This window comes from Temnothorax longispinosus, chromosome 6 (genome assembly GCF_030848805.1).
Source record: "Temnothorax longispinosus isolate EJ_2023e chromosome 6, Tlon_JGU_v1, whole genome shotgun sequence".
NCBI lineage: Eukaryota > Metazoa > Arthropoda > Insecta > Hymenoptera > Formicidae > Temnothorax > Temnothorax longispinosus.
The window spans coordinates 12,296,686-12,315,590 of record NC_092363.1 but is presented as its reverse complement, the minus strand read 5'-3'; the positions used below and the strand labels follow the sequence as shown (position 1 = coordinate 12,315,590).

General features: G+C 33.9%; 1 pseudogene; it reads left to right on the top strand.

The window, feature by feature from the left end:
- The first annotated feature begins 16,686 nt into the window (after window positions 1-16,686).
- Window positions 16,687-18,631, top strand: LOC139814263 (uncharacterized; annotated as a pseudogene).
- Window positions 18,632-18,905: the final 274 nt, after the last annotated feature.

The following is an 18,905-nucleotide window of genomic DNA, read 5'->3' as shown; positions in this document are numbered from 1 at the left end:
TTCTAATTTTGCATAAGATACTTAATTTTTTTAATTGACATATTAATTTTTACTTTCCATGGAAAGTTGAAGGTTTGGTTAAAGGTCTGTTAATTTCCATGTAAATTGTAGTATCTTATAAACATCTAAAAAAAGCAAATTTATGTAGATTTTCACGAGTTGTAAAAGGCTTAAGGATTGTGTCGTTTTATGTAGAATCTTGTAGTATTGTATGCAAAATTACAACCATTCACGAATCAGAAATTTATATAGGTAAAAAATTGTACATTTATGTATTTTTCTATTGGACTTTACAACAGACTATACGAAAATAAAAACATAAGTATTTTTACTTCTGCGAATTAAGAAGTTATTAATAATAGATGAATTTTGGAAGATTTGTGTAAAAACTTGTAACATTTAACTAAAAATTACAAATTTTAATTAGCCATAATTGTAATAAATTTTTGAGCTGTACAAACAAATCGGTATTTGTTAGTATTTGTACGCAGTTGTAGTATTTTATGAGAAACTAAAAACTGAATTAGATTCTAAGTTGCATAATTTTACGATACGTAAATTGTGGTAGATTTCTATAGTTATTTATAAATAATTGTAGTATTCTACAAGTAAGCAGATGTTTTAATTTTTTAAGATTTTGTTTCTTCTTAAATTTTTAAAATTTGTAGATTTTTGTACTATTTTTTATAAAATTGTGGTTTTTCATAAAATACTACTTGCAATAATTTCTTGATTTGAAAACATTGTAATTTGTGGTGCTATTTCGTAGATATTTCTACAAAAAAATAACTATTTCTACAAAAAATTAAATATTTCAACAAAAATGTACAAATTTATATTTCTAGTTAAATTTTGTAGTTATTCATAGAAATTTTTTCCGCCAGAGTTTCTCGGACGAATTTTCGTCGCGTTCTGCGCAACACCAAGTTTCCGCCATCTTGCAAAATCACCATAGCAATCGCTAACAACGCAACGATAAATGTAAACAAAATAGTGTCACGATACACAGGTTATGCACAGTTTTGAAGCAGTTTCGTGAGCTTTGTGAATATGGCCACGTTCAGCAGAATGTTTATTTTGCAACTGTTGGAAGTTTTCTAAGCTCAGATTGGATTACTATTAGATTTAGAGGGATAATCCAATCTAAGCTTAAAAAACTTCTAACAGTTGCAAAATAAACGTTCTATCTGCTGAACAGTCAATACAATATAAAAAATATTTTTTTTATACAGGGTGAGGCATCTAAAACAGGCCATCTGAATAACTCGCTTGCTTTTAGCGATAGAAAAAAATGCATCAGACCAATTTTGCTTGGTTTCAAGGGTGACATAATCTGAGATCAATAGTTTTTTTGTAGGCGAAGATGTGGAAAAGATGCAAAAGTCAATTTCGTTTTTTTTTTTACTGGAATTGTAAGATTTTTTTACATAATATGATTCTTCTAGTTATTCTGCATAAAAGTATTAAGGTACAGTTACCGAAAAGTGAAGAAAGTAGTTTACGAGATATTCAAAAAGATCGGTAACAGAAAATTATACACTTTATGGCACTTCCCGGGAAATTCTACCCCTACTTTATATACAATTCTTTAAAATAAAATTCGGTCAATTAATTCCCGAAAAATTGGAAAAATTTCTGATACCGGTTTCCAAAAAGATCGGTAACGAAAACTTATACACTTTACAGCACTCCCTGGAAAATTCTACCCCTGTTTCATATGTAATTCTTTAAGATTCGGTCAATTATTTCCCGAAAAATTGGAAAAATTTTTGATACCAGTTTTTAAAAAGATCGGTAACGAAAAATTATACACTTTATGAAATTATACACTCTCCGGAATATTAGAAAAATTTTGGCACCGGTTTGAAGAAAATCGGTCTACTAACGAATGAGTAGTTCGCGGTCATACAGACAGACAGACAGACGGTACTTATATATATAGATAAGGAATTTTTTTCTCTCTCTCTCTCTCTCTCTCTCTCTCTATATATATATATATATATATATATATATATATATATATATTTAAAAATATATTGTAAATCGATAAAAATATATTTACAATATATTTGTAAATTATGTACATTTAAATTATTTACAATATATTTTTACCGCATTTTGCATATAAACATAATTTCGTGCAGACCAAGACAAATTTTATAAAAACTTATTGTTCGAGATCGCGAATGCTCGAGATCACGAATGTTCTTGAATATTCTTATTCTTAATTAGTCGACAGTGTCATGAGTCACGGCGTAAGTGTAACACGATATTTATCCAGCGGATCGCCGCTTATCCGTTTCGCGCTCACGTCTTCAGAATTATTCTCCGTACGATGTCAAGTCACTCTGATTCTCTGGCACGGTCTTTTTGACGATCGATTCTCTAATTACAAAGATAACTGGCTATCTGCATCTTCGGTATTTCAGTTCGAGAAGCTTCTATTCCATTTTGACCTTCGCTAAGCATTCGTCATCCCTGGTGCGTTCTTTGTTTTGTGTGGGTATAAAAACCCATAAAACTTACGGCGCGTCGTCATTCGTCAACAGTGTGTCAGTAGGTCAAGATCTGCCATCGGCGATGGTCAGTTTTCATTCACGCGCGGGTTATCCGACACGATAAGCGAGAAAGTGTCGATAAAGATATTTCATTTAAAACGCCCGCGTTTCCGAGTTCAGTTAAATCCAAATACATTTCTAAATTATGTTACTCTTTAATTTCGTCATTATTTTTGATTGTTAAAATAAACTATTTTGTTACTTCAAGCTTCGGTGTCAGTGGTCTCTCACCCACTATCCCTTTCTCACTCACATGCGCACGAACACTTATACTGTTTATTCCACGGTGACGAACTCGAGTCCATACCCTGGTAACCATCTCTGATAGAAAACGATTAAAAACGGCTATATCTGTATCGTTTTTAATCGTATCTTATCGGTTCAATCGTTGCATATTCGAAGACAGATAAAACATTAATCGAATCGAATCGGTTTTTATCGTTTTAGATTCAAATAAGAAAATAACTATACAAATTTTATAGTTATGAATCGTTTTCTATATGTACAATTATTGCCTGTTTGAAGAGGGGTCCCGTTTGCCTACAATCCTGATTGCCAACAGCTTCGTTTGCCCACAACATTTTGCCTACAGCTTCGTTTGCCGACATTCCCGATTGCCTACAAGCATTATTGCGCACATGTAATAGTTAAAAATACGAACATACATTTGCGCACATGGCCAAACACATTGCACACATGACTTTATTGCACACAAGCTGATTGCACACATGCCATTATTGCGCACACACACATTGCACATGACTTTATTGCGCACATACACATTGCATACATGGCTACCCTGGCGGAAAAAATTCTCCAATTTTTTATGCAACAACTGCGCCAAACTACAACCAATTACGAAAAAAAAATACGCGGAAACTACAAGTAAAGTAGAGATTCTACATGAAAATAAGACGTTTTAATGCTAAACAATGCTAAGATTACAACTAATCACAAGAAAATTCGCGATTTCGAAAACTTTCTTAACTGTTTGTAGATGAGCGTAAAAAATTCTCAAACATTTTTAACAACTTCGCCAAACTACAACTAACTACGACAAAAAATCCGCGGAAACTACAACTAAATTAGAGATGCAATTAATGCCAAACTACGCTACAATTACAACTATTCACGAGAAAATGCGCGGTTTCGGACAGTTTTTTTATTTGTTGTAGATAAGCATACTAAGACATAGAAATCATTAATTATGCGTAGAAATTTGTTGCGCATAATTTCTACGTTTTTCTCCGTCTAATTACAACTTAAGATGACATTTTATGGGCAGTAGAGCAGCAGCGGCAGATCGTACTAATTGGCTACAAAATAGAGAAGTTCTCGAGTTTTTAGAAATTCTCTGTCTTGTAGCCAATCGGTACGATCTGCTGCTGTTGTTCACTACCCATGAAATGTCACCTTTATACTTATAAATATACATAATAATTTTAATAAACTTTATTCAGTATACATAAAATCTACTTAATAATTTTGTAACGGCCTGACTTTGTCGAACGCGGACTGGCTTGCGGGATCAGGAGTCCGATGACAGGCCCAGAGGAAATAATCAATTCAGTGAGACATATGGTGGTTTATTCACAGTTAATATATACACGACGTGGTATTTTATATATCGCGGGGACGGGTGGAACGCGGTATATACAACGCAGGGGGCAGTGCGGGTGCACTCGATAGCGGACGCGGTCGCACGCGATGCGACGGACTCGGTAGCACTTGCTATAGCGCAGGGACGGACAGAACGCGGTATATACAACGAAGAAGTAGCTGCGGTCGCACTTGCTAACGAACGCGGTATCGTTACTCCACGTGCTCGGTATTTTACATGGACGTATTACAGTACATAGACGGACGCGGTATATTACAGGTAGTGCATGTGCACTCGCTAACGACGCGGTATTTAATAACGAACGCGGTATCGTTACTCCACGTGCTCGGTATATTACATCGACGTATTACAGTACCTAGGCGGACGCGGTATATTACAGATAGTGCATGTGCACTCGACAGCGACGCGGTATTTAATAACGAACGCGGTAGCTTACGTAGCCGTATTGTAGTACATGGGCGGACGCGGTATATTGCAGATAGTGCATGTGCACTCGATAGCGACGCGAATATTACATCATCTCTGTACGCTCGCGGATGCCGTGGTAATATGCGTGCGGGACGCGTAACGTGGGATGGAAGGTTTCCGGAGCCCCTGGGCGGCGGCAGCGAGAGCCCTCGTTGCGAGGCCGAGCGCGCTCGACCCCGCGTAACCGTGCCTTCGGGGTTTAAGTTGAAGGAGGGCGAGAACACCTGAGAGCTCTCAGTCGAGGCTCGGAGCACCGGACCTCGTTGGCGTGTTCCCTAGGAGTCGGGAATAGGTTTCGTCTTGGAAGTAGATTTCTAGCCGAAGTGTCTCCTTTTCTCGGAACGGCGGTTTATATACCCGCCCGGCGCGGCGGGTTTGCTAGGAGCGCCGATCGTCGCGCTGTGGTGGGGAAGCGCGGCGCCGCGCTCGTCTTCGGGGCGGCTCGGCTCCCTTCGTCGCTCGTCGGGAGGCACCGGTGCCGCGCTTGGCCCGCGCACACGGTGCGTTTTGAAAGGCGTTTAAAATGTGGGCGCACCGCGCCCTGGTCTTCGCCCGACTGGTCGTCGGTCGGGCGGCATCCGGCGGTCGTTTGCCGGGAACGATGCTTAGCGCACGGGGTGCATCGTTACAATTTTAATAAACTTTATTCAGTATACATACATACATACATGTTGAGATCACTTGCTTATGCAAGATTTACAAACACACAGGTCAATTTACCGGAACGTCCTCGTAGAACAATGACGCCAAACTCTCCGATGTAACGTAACATATTAACGGATTAACGCAAACGTAAGTACATCGTTGATATAAAAAAACAATTTATTAGGAAATAAATTCTTGAATGCAAAATCTGTCTCTTATGCGCAGCGCTCGATACTACGAGATCTTAATAGGCTTTATCAAATATATAATCAAATATATAAAATATATAATCAAAATTTCCATAATCCAACTTTTTTGCAAAATATTCTAAGACTAAGGGATTTATAATTAAGGGACATAAATTTTTGAGGCAATGTGTTTCCTACATATACGGGGATCCAAGATTTCAAAATCCAAAGATTCTAAAAGCAGAAAATGTCTCTCCCGAGACATCCGAGCTTAAGAACTAATGAATTTAAAAACACGAAAATTCTTTAGATGCTTTTTGCATGAATTTTAAGAATAAGATCCTAAAAATATTGTGTGAACACTTACAATTTTGTAAGTTTACATTAATCATTAAACAAAAATATTTAGTGTTATTGTATCTATATGTTATACAAGAAATGTTAACTGTAGCTTATATAAAAATAGTTCATATAAAAAAAAAACAACGTACATATTAAATTAAATCACAAAATACTTTGATTAAATTGCACGTTTTACGAACACACTTAGCGCACAATGAAAGGAATAGGGAACATATCAATATTAATGTATGAAATTCATATGTAATTTATTAACACAGAATAGACGAACAGGGGAATAGCGCTAAGAAACAGTGATGAAATTTTATTCTATTTCTGTTCCATATGCACAATGAATATGTTAATATTAAACATATTCATTGTGCATATGGCATACAGAAATAGAATAAAATTCCATCACTGTTCCTTAGCACTATTTCTCTGTTCGTCTATTCTGTATTAATAAATTACATATAAATTTCATACATTAATATTGAACTGTTCCCTATTCCTTTTATTGTGCGCAACCCTTTAAAGTACGCTTTGGCTCTAAATAAAAGGAAAACAAATAAATGATTTCTGACTCATATATAAACTTTTACATTAATCACACCTTACAGCTTCCGAACTCTCAGAGCAGGAATGCTCACTATCTGACTTGTCGTCTCCAGAAACTTCCAAATTTTGTAAATGTTCAGTTGTAGGGTTTTTTTTGTGTCACAGGATTGGGTGTTTTTATAGCCTTGTAATTAATTTTCTTCCTGGCTGCTGAAATTGCCCCGTTGAAGTATTTGTTCAGTTTGGTTCTATTCATTTGCTTCTCAATAAAAGTCTGCGGCATATGTCTCTTATCTCTCATCCAATGGCAAAACAATGATGAAACTGCACTTTGTCTGTAATATATGTAATATAAATGAAATTATTTGAAAAAATAATGAATAAATCAGTGAAGAAAACATGCATTTTGTAACACGTCGATTCTAAAGCGGGAAACACACTCTTGCATAAAGGCATAATGCACGACGCATAAGGCAATGAACCAATCAGAATTTTTTAATTCCATTGTGGCAATAGAAATTATTTATGCAAGAGTGTGTGCTTCCCACTTAAGGTCAATCCAGACGATCTAGACAAACTTGCATATGTGCATAGACATATAAAGAATTGATCCATATACATCTGCATAAGGAAATAGACGAATCCATTTGCACCTATGCAAGTTTATCTGGATAAATTTTTAAGGTAACGTTCCAAAACGTTCTCAAAAAGAAAATTTTACGATATAATCAAGAGACACGGTAGTCAAGTACACGCGAAGCGAGACCGCACCGTGACTCTTTTACGCGACGCGACGAGTTACGAGTACTCGAGATGTTGAGATATAGGATACGTTACACATAACTATATATTTCGAGTAGAATTTTCGTCGGGAAGAACGTTATGAAACCAATAAGAACATATAAACCTTCCCTGGCGGAAATATTTCTACAAAATTTAAAAAAAAATAAAAGTGTACTACAAAAAACTATAAAATATAATTGCCAGAATCTATTAAATTCTACATGAATTTAAGAAGTACTACAAAATCCTACATGAAAATGCTAGAATTGGAACACTTTTGTAAATTTTTGTATTTTTTTAGTGCATCTTGATCTATAAATTTTTCGATAAAACTACGCCAAACTACAACTAATACTGATATTCTACACATTTCTATATCTATTTGAGTACAGTAGACTACAAGGAAATACTAGAATTAAAACACTCTCTAATGAGGAAATTCACCCGACATAAAAAAAAATTATATTTATTTTTAAATTGTATTACTACTTATTAACTAAATTTGTTTCTTAAGATGCAACCTATGATTATAAATATTTTCTCGTACTTGAAAAACACACTTACCTTGATGGGATTCGAACTCGAGACCTCGGGACCTCTGGATCGTGAGCCAACCGTCTTACGTGGTAGACTACTTCTTAATTTGATGTAAGTGTTATATATAGTCTACATGTGTCATAACCAGCGCAAATATATAATTTTTCAAAAATTCTTAAGAAACAAATTCAGTTTAAAAAGAGTAATAAAATTTTTTCTTAAGGGGATGCTGGAGCCGTCTGTTTTACCGGCATTTTTTGTCGGCACGTAGCGTCGTATTAATTTGACAGAATTAAAAATCCTTCTCCAGAATTGCAGTACATACATTAATGATTCGGGGGAACTCCGATTTTATATAGAAAACGAGAAAAAATTACGGAAGTACAGATTTCCTTATCCTACTTTTATCCCAATATGGCGTCTCGAGTTGCGGCGAGCTGTCAGCTCGTCACAAGATGTATTTCATATAAGAGATATACCATTGGTACGAACGCGAAAACAAGTTCCCCCGAATTGCACAACAAGAAAAACATCGATAAACCCTCCAAATCAAGATTTGGAAGCGTAATATAAAAGTATAATGTCGATGTGCATCGTGCGTATGTGTGCGTGCAATGTAGCGTGCTATCCTTGTCTATATCTTTGTCTATACAAGGACAGATATAGTCGATAACATAGAAAATGGTAATTTTGTCGGTTATACAGACGGCTCCAGCATCCCCTTAATGTCGGGTGAATGTCAGAAACCAGTGCCAGCTCATTACAAAATAGGCCTATTGGGCCAACGTTGCGCCGCGTGATTACAAAAAGAAAAAAAACTTCTTTATTCTAACTTATCTGTAAAATAAAAAGCGAGTCATTATAAAAAAAAACCTTACCCAGCACCATACACATGTCTAAAACCGCATAACCCGGGAAAAAAATCTCTTATTTATTCATATTAGTTTATATTAGTAGATACATGATTATATATGATCATATAAGAAATGGAAAATATAATCTTAAACAATATTATATGGTCATATATATATATATGAGAGTACATAATTATACATGGCCATATATATAAGCATATACGTATGATTATATACTCGGAAAAAAATACCTCTTATTTGTTCATATTAGTAAATATATAATTATATATGGTCATATAAGAAATGGAAATATAATCTTGAACAATATTATATAGCTAAATCTCTTTAAGTATAACTTTATATAGTCATATATGGTTTTATATACTAGTATATTATCATGTGTGATCATGTAAAAGTATATTTATAAGGTTAAAAATAATCATATATGAATATATACTCTATGTATAATGGATCTATTCATATAAATTTGTATAACTGTTATAAATATTCTTCTAATAGTATATTATTTTACTTGACAATATCAAATTAATATAAAATATATTATTTTTAGTTTTAGTTTACACAATTGCGTTTTAAGTCCGACAAAGTCCATATATTGGCACTGCGTGCCAATTTAAAAAACTGAAACATGTATTTAATAATAATTGATATTGTGAAATATTATTAAGCATCAAAATCCGCTTCGACCAAAAACGGCACTTCTCATTGCTTAGATATGTTATTTTAAGTTTTCTTTTTTTTCTAATTTTGCATAAGACACTTAATTTTTTTAATTCACATATTAATTTTTACTTTCCATGAAAAGGTTAAAGGTTTGGTTGAAGGTCTGTTAATTTCCATGTAAAATTGTAGTATCTTATAAACATCTAAAAAAAGCAAATTTATGTAGATTTTCATGAATTCACGAGTTATAAAAGGCTTAAGGATTGTGTCGTTTTCTGTAGAACCTTGTAGTATTGTATGCAAAATTACAATCATTCACGAATCAGAAATTTATATAGGTAAAAAATTGTACATTTATGTATTTTTCTATTGGACTTTACAACAGACTATACGAAAATAAAAACATAAGTATTTTGACTTTTGCGAATTAAGAAGTTATTAATAATAGATGAATTTTGGAAGATTTGTGTAAAAATTTGTAACATTTAACTAAAAATTACAAATTTTAATTAGCCATAATTGTAATAAATTTTTGAGCTGTACAAACAAATCGGTATTTGTTACTATTCATACAAAATTGTAGTATTTTATGAGAAACTAAAAACTGGATTAGATTCTAATTTGTATAGTTTTACAATATGTAAATTGTGATACATTTCTACAGTCATTTATAAATAATTGTAGTATTCTACAAGTAAGCAGATGTTTTAATTTTTTAAGATTTTGTTTTTTCTTAACTTTTTAAAATTTGTAGATTTTTGTACTGTTTTTTTATAAAATTGTAGTTTTTCATAAAATACTACTTGCAATAATTTTTTGATTTGAGAACATTGTAATTTGTGGTACTATTTCGTAGATATTTCTACAAAAAAATAACTATTTCTACAAAATATTAAATATTTCAACAAAAATGTACAAATTTCTATTTATAGTTAAATTTTGTAGTTATTCATATTAGAAATTTTTTCCGCCAGGGTATATTGCACACAAAATAAAAAATCATATTTACAGATTTACACTTTGCACACATGACATTATTGCGCATATACGCATTGCACGCATAGCGTTTTTGCGTGAAACGAAAGAATCTGGCAGAAAAAAATGTCGCTCTGCCCCGCGAAGCGAGATATTAAACGTTAAAGTTGACAAGAATCAGGTTATGATTCCTGTCGTACCGACGAGATGTAGCGACTACGAACATGCAACATGCCTTGCGATCATATGCGCATGCTCCGTAGCTGCACGCGCATGCAAAAGTGCGCGAATTTGAAACGTATGTATACTTATAATATGCATATCACTTACAATTAGTTTTCAATGATGAACATATCTTATATAATATATGGAGACCCTATAAAGAGAGACTCGCCAACTCATTCTGGACTCTGATTGACTGGGGTCTTAATCGTCTATAAAGTTCAGATGGTGCACTCCATGTTACACCATTTGTACACTGTGTGCACTATAAAGACATATAATATACCTGTTATACGATAACCTGCTGTTTTATGTGTTACTGTTTTATGTATTGAAGGGAGTTGCGTGATGGCCGCCGTAGCGAACACACGCGTTTTAACCTAGCTAGTGACCGCGAAAGTTTTTATTTAATTTCGGGGTTTTTTAGCGGATACGCGGAGAGTAGATTAGGAGTTCCTGAGAGATTTATACGACCTTAAGGATAGCTAGGCCGAAGGGGGAAAAGATAATTTCCCCCCGTGAAGGGGGGAATAAGGATAAACATAAGTTTAAGAAGATTAGGGACAAACAGAAAGCGAGAGAACGGTTACCGATAAATGCTACAAAGAAAGCAGCAATGGAAAACGAAGCGGCTAAGTTAATAAACGAAAAGAAAAGAGCAGCCGAGGACGGAAATAGGGAAGATAGAGATGATGAAGACATGCACACAGGGATTCTCCCAGAAGGAAGGAGAATGGCAGATTGCAGGACAAAAAAAGATGGCGAAAGATAAGCGCGCCAAAATTTTACAAGAAATAACAACTATGAAGATAGGCAACAGGAAAGAGGGGGTTAGCCAATCAGGTAACGATGACGTCAGCACGGAAGAGTATATGCACGAATAAGGAGATATCACCACGGAAGATTCCAGGTACGCATCGGCGAGTGAGATGGAGATAGATATGGAGGATACGCAGCACGCAAATACCACGTGTACAGCTAACTCGAATCTAAACGCGATAGTTAATAAGAACAGAGATATGGCGGAAGATAATAGAAGTATGGAGAGGACGGCACGAGAGGAATACATGAATCGTGCAGGGACGCTGGAAAAAGTCAGTGAGTTAGATGCATCTGAATTGGCTAATCAGAAGCAGGTTAAATTTAACGAAGGGACCAATATAACATATAGATTAATACTCAAACTAAATAAAGATAGAGTACAGACAAAAAGAGGTAAGAATCATTTTAAAATTTGGAAAATAGCTACAAGGGAAAAATATTCCCGAATTATTATGTTATCGCATACAACGGCTATCTGTAAATTTAAGAATTGTAAAGACGCGAAAATTTGTTTAGAAGCGATCAACAATCTTACAGGAGAGACAGGATTGTCAGCAGAAATCGACCAAAGGGGATCGAAATTTATAGGTGTGATCTCTGATTGGGGAGATAGCATTGTGGATTTATGGGACTCAATGGATGACCATGACGACGTTTTGAAGATCGGACGTATGTACAGGAAAAAGTGGGACAAAAAAGACAAGAAACTGATTGAAGAGGACACAGGAAATCTGATTATCACTTTTAGTGGTGATAAAGTCCGTAAAAAGTTAGATTTATTCGGACGGAGAACAGCAATTAAAGTTAGGCTGTTTATTGCGTCGTTCAAACAATGTTTTAAGTGTTTTAGGTTTGGCCACATAAAAGCGCTGTGTAAGAGTGAAGAGAGATGTCCTCCTCCATAATATGTGGAGAACTAGTACATGGAAACTGTACAAGAGTAGCGAAATGCAGAAATTGCGGAGGCAACCCCAGATCTACATGGAGAATGTGTAGAGAATATGAGAGGAACAAAAATATAAACATTGCGATGGGATATAATAATGTTTCTCGTAGGGAGGCAGAAAGAATATTGGCGGGAAAAGAACAAGATAAAGAACCAGAACAAACATACGATAGATATGAAGCACCAGCACAATGGCCAAAACTTTCACCGCCAAGAAAAGAGATGGAAGGAAGATGGGAAGAACCTCAGACAGCTAGAAAGTTAATTACATATGAAGAGGACAGGGAGGACAAACAACGGAGAAAAATCAATACGTATAAAGACAAAGTGACTATACAGAAAACTAAATAAGAGAATTATTATAAACAATTTGATAATAGAAGTGAAGAAATAACAAAGGATAAAAGAGGTATAGCCTTAAGACAAACGGATAAACAACCGGAAGAAGGATGGGACAAAGAGACATCAGAGGAAGAATCGGATAATAACTCTTCAGAGGAAGAAAGACAAGGCCAGAAGGAAGAAGAATCACATCTCCCGAAAGGTCTGAATAGGGAACGAGATATTATCACAAGTTTGGCAGCTAAATTAATATATTATACAAATCAGGATTGGGAATTCAGAAGAATTATACAAGAAATGATTCAAGGACCAGAACAAAAGGAACTTGAAGTAAGAAGTCAGAGAGATAAACATAATATTAAACAAAATATTTTACAAAAGGAAAAAGAACTGGAACTAGATGAACAAATCAGAAGACAAAGGATGATAGTCGGCAATATCAAAAGAGATTTTAGGAGAGAATAAGGGAAACAAATGGCGCGTGAAAGTGTTCTTCCGGACACTTCACAGCGCTAATCAGATATCGGCACATTCAATATAAAAATAGTTAATTGGAACTGTAGAGGATTTCAAGGCAAGAAAAATGAGATTATCAAAAGAGCACAGGAATACGATATAATTATATTAACAGAAACAAAGTATAACAAAAATAATATTTATATTTCAGGATTTAAAACGTATTGTAAAATTAGTAGAGGCAATAGTGGAGGAGTAGCAATCTGTGTCAAGGAAAGTATAGAATTTGAAATTATAAATGGATGACAAAAAATAAATAATATGTTTGATATTATTGGAGTAAGACTCATTAATACAAAAGAAAAAATTAACATAGTCGCAGTATATACAAGACCAGTAGATATAAAGAAAAAGATATGGGAAGATATATATAAATTTGACACCAAAAAACTAGAGACTATTATTGCAGGAGACTTCAATGCACATCACACTTTATGGAATTGTTATGATATTGACAAACATGGAGAAGATCTATATGAAAACATGTACGATAATGAATATATATGTGTCAATGTAAATACATTAACGAGAATGGGTGCAATAGGACAACATTCAAATAACCTAGATTTATTTTTTGCCATGTCAAGAATATATGACGATATTGAATATGAGCAAATCAATGATACTTGGGATTCAGATCATTTTCCAGTGAAAATTTGGCTAGCAACAGAAATAGAAAGCTATGTCAAGAAAACTAATAAGATTTCAACCAAAAAAACAAGATGGACAGAATACAAGATTATGATGGAGAAAATAATCAAGGAAAATATAGATGAATATAGTGAGACATTATTTGGAGACAAAACTAACAAGGAAGAAAAATATACAACGTTCATTAACGTAATTAAAACAACGATTAAAAACATCACGGAAGACGGAAGAAAAGAAAGAGGTCAGAGTAAAGAAAAACAGTAGAATAGAAAAACAAAAGGAACTAAACCAGGAGGAAGAAAAGTTACGTGGTGGGATGTAGAATGTGATGAAGCGATTACAAGAAGACAAAGAGCGCTAAAGAATTTTAAAAATAAGAAGGATTTACATTCATTAGCAGAATACAATAAGAGAAAAGCGGAGGCGAAGAAGATTATCAACAATAAGAAGAGGGAAAGCTTTGATAAATTCTGTGCATCAATTAATAGATTTACGAGCCAGACATACGTATGGAACAAAATGAGAATTTTCAAAAATGTCAAGAAGAAGATAAATTGGAATAGTTGGACTCACAAAAATAGAGAGGAAGAAATTAGAAAAGAAATTGATAAGCTAGCTCCACCCAGTGTTCAAGTAGAAATGATTGATCAGGAGGGACAAACCAGCACGGAAGACAACTTGGAAGATAAGTTTACTAGAGAAGAATTGAAAAGAGCCTTACAAATGATTAGAAAAAATTCAGCACTAGGAAGAGATGGAATAGAATATTGTATGCTGAAAGACATGACAGAAGAAATGGAAAAGGTGATGTTGGAAATATGCAATGAAGTGTGGACTACGGATTGGTTTCCGGAAGATTGGAGGAAATACCAGACGATGTTTATAGACAAAGTAGGCAAGGAAAAAGTCAGACCGATTGCATTATCATCGTGCGTAGGAAAGGTTATGGAAAGAATGGTAAACGAGCGTATGGTTTGGTGGGCAGAACGAAATAACAAGCTAGCGAGAGACCAAAATGGATTTAGGAAAGGAAGGTCATGTGCGGAGAATCTGGTCAGGTTAACTACAGATATAAGGAACGGTATTTATACAAATCAGTATATTTTAGCGGCCTTTTTAGAGTTTTCATCGGCTTACGATAACGTAATATACAATATATTAATGACAATATTAAAGAAACTTAACTGCCCAAAAAATATTAGAAAATATATAGGTAAATGGTTATACTAAAGGGATACCGAATTTATTATTAATGGACAGGAATCGGAACACAGAAGAGTATATAGGGGCTTACCACAAGAGGCGATACTTAGTCCACTATTGTATGCGTTATACACGTATAATGTAACTAATAAAGAACAGGTAGATTATGAATCGGTACAATTTGCAGACGATATAGCAGCATATATTAAGGGACGTAATAGGAATGAAAATAAACGTAAGTTAGAAAAGGCAGTGAATAGTATTAATGAACAACTTACAGAGTTAGGACTTCAATTAGAACCAAAGAAAACAGTATTAGTACAATTTTCTAAACATGGTGGCTGTGATAATACTTACATAGAACTACAAAACACGAAAATATATGCACAAAAAGAGGCTAAGTTTTTAGGAATATGGTTAGATAGTAAGTTAGAATTTCAGAAACAGGTACACGAAACAAAGGGCAAAGTTAGCAAAGCGAATTCACTGATGGTATATTTAAATAAGAAATCTAAAGGAATGGAAATTAACTCAGCATTAATGTTATATAAAAGCTTGATTAGATCAATTACAGATTATGGGAATTTTGTTTATTTTTCTAAAAAGGAAAACCAAAAATTAAAAATGGAGAGAACACAAAATTTAGGAATTCGAACAGCGTTAGGATATAGAAATAGTACACCAAATAATGTGATAATAGCTGAAGCAAAAGTCACATTACTCAGGGATAGAGCAGAATTATTAGCTAGGAATTTCTTAAGTAAGATTAGTATATATGGAGAGGAAGACTTATGTACAAAGATAGAAGAGTTAGTTCAAAATGAAGACTACGCTAGATACAGGCAACCGTTACACCAAAGAAGTATAATAGGAGAAGCTTGGAGAAGAATAAAATGGTGCAAAAAAAGAATGGGACCCAAAAGAAAATTTGAAATATTTGATATGGAGTATAAAACAGTAACAATACAAATAAAGGTATATTTAAATACGGGATATTATTGAAAGAAAAAGGGAGTGACGGATGAACAATTGTTGGAGAAGATTAAAATAACTCATGATATGGAAACAGGATTCACGGTAATATACACAGATGGATCCAAGAAAAAAACGGGAAATCGCTAGGTGCTAGTGTAGTAATAGAAGAACAAGAACTGGCGTATAATATTAGCATCTTGAAAAACTGTTCCACTTTCACCGCGGAAGCAATAGCAGTGAAAGCAGCTCTAGAAATAATGGAAAATGAAGCGAATAGCAGACCAAGAAATATAGCGGCATTAACAGATGCCAGGGCAGTATTACAAGCATTAAGTAACAACCACTTAAGTGTATATAAAAATAGGTATATAAATGAAATAAGAGAAAGACACTTTAGATTGACTAAGGAGAAAAAGAAAAGGATATTCTATGTGTGGATACCAGCTCATGTAGGAATAACTGGTAATGAGATGGCGGACAAACTAGCAAAGGAGGCGACAGAAGAGGAGGCAGATGAACAAAAAGAAGTACCATTCATGGATTTCCGACATGAATTCAAAAAGAAAATTTGGAACAAAACACAAGATTTATTAGTTAAAGATGCCAGTTACAAAGGAATTTATTATTTTAAAAATTTCTATAACAGAAAAAAGAAGAAACCATGGTTTCACAAGAAGAATGAAGAGAGATATTTTGTAACATTGATTAACCGACTGAGGAGTAACCATTACAACGTCAACGAGTCGCTAGCAAGAAAGGATGACGCCATGTATATAGATGACGCCAGGTGCGAATGTGGTAACGAGTGTGAAAGTATTGATCACGTGTTATGGAGATGCAACAGATATGACGAGGAGAGGGAGAGACTGGATAGAGAACTCAGACTGAGGGGAATAGGAGAGGAGATAGATGTCACAAGGATACTTAGAAGAAAGGAATGGATTACTATTAGAAGTATATTCAATTATATCAAAAGGATAGGAAGGATTATATAATTAAGAGGACAAACAACAACTTAGGACAAGCAACGATGTGCTATATAGCTCCAGGGAGAGGCTGAAGGCACTAAGTTTCTCTCAACCGAGGGAACAACTCCAAAAAAAAAAAGTGTTACATTGAAATAATTTCATACGGATAATGTATATATATTTATGAACATCTATTGTTGGTAAGTTAATTATCATATCTAAGTAACTTATAAAAAAATTTTGAATTAATAAAATGTAAAGACGATCTATAATTGAATAAGTTAGAGAGATACTTATTTTTTCATCAATAATATTCTTATCATAGATTTGCATTTTATAATTTGCAATGCCGCACACTTGCTGCGCACCAAGGTGCTTCAATAAATCCGATGAAGGATATGCATTGATGCGATTTCCTAAAGAAGAGCAGCATCAAAAAATGTGGTCAGATGCTATTTTCGGCAAGAACGCGTCAAAAAGTTCTTTGGAAAATCTTAGATTGTGTGAAGTGAATGTACATCATAAGAATGTTATACAGGATTATTCAAATAAAAGTAGTTTTAAAAATGTTTCTTTATTTTCAGTACACTTTGACTAATCTGATTTATTGGTAGTGGGTCGCCGGAAAGAAATAAAAAAAGGTGCAATACCAGCACGGTTTTGTCATTGTTCCTCTGTCGATTTTTGTAACAAATCGCAAACTAGTAAGCGAAAGAAAAAAGGAACTCATGTGCGCAATGTTAAAACAAAATTGGATTCAGAGAATTCAAATCAACAGTATATAGAGCATTCTTATAGTTTTTTGCAATCTAAGACACAGAAGAGAGAAAATACTCTTGTGCATTACGTTAAAACAAGACTTGATAATCACATTTGTCAAGCAGGTAATACATCCGAGCATCCCTGTACCTCTATAAGAAATGTAGCTTGTTCAATAATCAATCATACAATAGAAAATACTGCACAGTTATCCAAGAAGCAAGTGCGTATGATAAATCATTACTATAATAGCCCATTTACTACACTTCCGTATTCAATTAATGAAATTAAAAAAAGATGTTCTATAGAGAAAAATGACATGTCAAATTCTGAAAACACACACATTTATTTGTCTTCAGATGTTTCTTCTATTAAAAGAGCTGTGCGAAAACTTAAAAAAGAAAATGAAATGTTAAGGAATGTTAGAAATGTTATGGAACTAATTCTGCAGAACAAGTTTAAATTTTATTGAATTAAAATCATATTTTTTATAATAAACAGAATAAAAAATTTCTTTCGCCAGTATATAGAATAACAATTAAAGTAATTTAAATCGACCGTGACTGGCAATATATAACGTCTTTTCGATATAAACATTGAAAAACTGTGAGCCAACTTGGTTTGTCGGATTCACACAGCACTTCTTCGGATCAATTATCGAGATATTATTAATTTCGACCATGGGTTTTGGTCAGTTGATGTAATTTCTAAATTAAATAGTTTAATTTTTATTGCGAAAAATATTACCCCAGCCAGGGTTTGAACCTGGAACCTCCCGTATACCGTGCAGGTGTCATGCCAATTCGACCACTGGGGCTGTGGTAATATTTATCGCAATAACAACTATAAGATGGAGCACCGATTCTTAGGTCGACGGTGTATAATAAACAGAATAATAAATTTCTTTCGCCAGTATATAGAATAACAATTAAAGTAATTTAAATCGACCGTGACTAGCAATATATAACGTCTTTTCGATATGAACATTGAAAAACCAAGTTGGCTCACAGTTTTTCAATGTTCATATCGAAAAGACGTTATATATTGCCAGTCACGGTCGATTTAAATTACTTTAATTGTTTTTTTATAATAGTTGTAAAATATTTGTATATAATAAAATGTGAAATTTTTGTAAGTTATTATTAATCGTTTAATGTATGTTAAGATACTATATCAATAAAGGATAATAAAAATAAACTTTATCAGAATATATTTATATTTATTACTACTATATCATATAATACTATACATATCAATAATATAACACTATACTAATGTATGTTAAGATAAA